This window comes from Ursus maritimus, unplaced genomic scaffold (genome assembly GCF_017311325.1).
Source record: "Ursus maritimus isolate PB19 unplaced genomic scaffold, ASM1731132v1 scaffold_1, whole genome shotgun sequence".
Classification (NCBI taxonomy): domain Eukaryota; kingdom Metazoa; phylum Chordata; class Mammalia; order Carnivora; family Ursidae; genus Ursus; species Ursus maritimus.
The window spans coordinates 27,410,305-27,413,291 of record NW_024423343.1 but is presented as its reverse complement, the minus strand read 5'-3'; positions in this window follow the sequence as shown (position 1 = coordinate 27,413,291).

The window sequence follows — 2,987 nt, the reverse complement described above, 5'->3', positions numbered from 1 at the left end:
GGAGTTGGCAATAAACTGCCCCCCGATATAAATGGTAGTAGAGGCTGTAATAACATCACCTTAGATATGCTCCAAGAATCCCAAAGGGACTTAGAAGAAATTCGGCATTCTGGTTTGGAAGTGTACTATCAAACAGCTATGAGTTTACCTCTTTATTTTGGGAGGGTCTGTGCTTTCTGCTGCCTGAAAACTATTGGTAGAGATCATCTTTCCTGAGTCATGAGGCATGTGGACTGGTAAATACGCTTTGGCGTATGGGGCTGTTATTGAAATGACGTGAAAAAGGATTTGGCATCCTATGGCAATTGATTACTAATAGCAAGATATTTGGAGTGTTCTGTTTTTACTATCTTCTTTTCTTTCTTTTTTTTCCCAAAGTTTTTATTTGTTTATTGATTTTAGAGAGAGAGTGAGCAGGGGGAGAGGCAGAGGGAGAGGGAGAGGCAGAGGACTCAAGCAGATTGCACGCTGAGCATGGAGCTCGATGCAGGGCTGGATCTCATGACCCTGAGATTATGACCTGAGCCAAAACTAAGAGTCAGACACTTCATTGACTGAGCCACCCAGGCACCCCTGTTTTTACGATCTTATTTTCTAGTTATGGTATTAATGCACATCTGTTGGAACATTGTAGAAATTATGGAAAAGGTATATCAAAGAAAATCTTGTGCCCTTTAAAACCTTCTTTCTTTGGAAGGATAAGGACATTGTCCAAATGCCTTCCATGCCTGTGAACTCAAACTCCTTAATGTTACAGAACAGATAAAGGACAAAATGAAATAGGTAAGGGCCAGAAAAATAAAGAGTTTTATTATTTTTTTAATGGAGTAAATTTTGACCAACAAAATGCTTTTCTTTTATCATTTGAATAGGGGAAAATGTATTTGACACTTGACATCTCTGAAAAGATGAAGTTTAGACCTTAAGATTGGCCATGAGGTAACTTTGACCCCTAGTACACAAAAAGGATTGTTTTCATCAAACTAAAAACCTTGGCACTGGTAACAAATAACCTCAGCCCACATCAATGTCTACCCTCTGAGGGCATCTGGGTGGCATACCGGTTAACCATCTGACTCTTGATTTCAGCTCTGGTCATGATCTCAGAGTCGTGAGATCGAGCCCTGCATCAGGCTCCTTGCTGGGTGTGGAGCCTGCTTACGATTCTCTCTCTCAGGGCACCTGGGTGGCTCAGTCAGTTGAGGGTCCAACTCTCTCTGCTCAGGTCACAATCTCAGGGTCCTGGGATTGAGCCCCATGTGGGGCTCCACTCTCAGCATGAGTCTGCTTGTCCCTCTCCCTCTTCTCCTCCTCTCTCTTTCTCGCTCATAAATACATAAAATCTTAAAAAAAAAAAAAGATTCACTCTCTTCCTCTCCCCGTGCCCCCCAAACCTCCTCTCTCCCTCTCTCTTAAAAAAAAAAAAAATCTAGGTTCTTTGGGAGGTTTGAGTTTAGGAAATGAAGTTGGGAGTAAATTCTGAATAATTTTCTAAATTATTACTCTGGAAATGCTATGCAAGACTTATCAACAGACTCCAAAGGAAGTTCTACAAGGATTTGCCTACATCTGTGTGTGATGACGGCCCTGTCTGAGTATCAGGGTGCTGTCTCAAAGGGGACTATTTAAATAGACTCATCGCAATATATTCTTTCAGATATATTTTTTTAATTACACGGCTTAAATTTTAGCTTAAAGCTGCTTTATTCCATTTTTAATTTTTAAAAAACATGTCAGAAATGCTATCTTACTAAATGCCAAATTCTTTTACATATTGGGGTTGGCTTCTTGGCTTTTTGCATGAATCCACTGAAGCTTCCCTGAGCACCTGACATGAAATAGCCACCACGCTCACTCCCTGCTTCATTTTTATCAAGTACCATGGCGACTGGCTTTTCACATTTGGTTCCCCTGCTAGAATATGTGCTTCATGAGAAGGGGACCCTGCCCATCTTGTTTCTTGCTGTTTCTCTAGGGCTTGGCACAGAATAGGTTCTTAAAAGATCCTATTGAAATAATGGATGACAAAATGAATGAATCTCTATTCTTACACTAATACCTCATTGTTGATTGACTATTTAATAACTATTAATGCTATTTCTTCGTTATTCTTTTACCAAATTTTCTTGACGGTTCTTGCATGTTTTTCTTCCCAGCAGACTTTAATTGCTTTTTCAAATTTTCTCTCCAATCTCCTTTGGTTTTTGATTGAAAAATGCATTCCACTATTAAATTTGTGAAGGCTTGGCATATTTGTAATATCGACTTACCATGTGCAAATATGCTATGTCTTTCCATGTATTAAAAAAATCTTTTATGTCCTATGCCTAAAAAAAATGAGTTCCCACTTTTAATGGTAAAATGATAGGCATGAAAATTACTTACAGGAATTTTAATCTATAAGAAATGAATAAATTTAGGCTTGGAAATCTGGAGTTGTAGGTACTGGTTCCAATCATACCCCAGATTGCGTGGCTTCAGGATGTGGTCAAAGGATAACCAGAGTTCAAACGACCTAGTCCATTATCAGGGGCTGGGCCGGAGGGACGACATGGTGGAGGAGGATGGGTCTGCGATGGTTGGATAAGCTCTAGGTAATCATTATCTTCTTCAAGAAGAGAAGAAATATTACCTACATGTCTACAATGCCTCTTCAGCAAGTTTAAAATCTGAGAAGTTCTGGAAGCTGAGAAAGTGGTTTTTAATAATCTAATCTGAACTAACATGAAGCTCTAGTTTGTAATCTGTCCCCTAATGGGAAATTCATGTTTGGTTGTAAAAACATTGTAGTTAAGTATGGGGAACAGTTCTGGCCCCTTCGGCAGAGGGTTTGTAATACGCAGAATATATACCCCTTGTGACGTTTCCTACACCTGAAATCTGGCTCAAGGTTCAAACACAGGATTCAGAACCTTTTGATTGCTAGATTGCCACATCTCAAATTTTTAGCATAATTTTTTTTAAAACCACAATTTCTGGGGATGTTA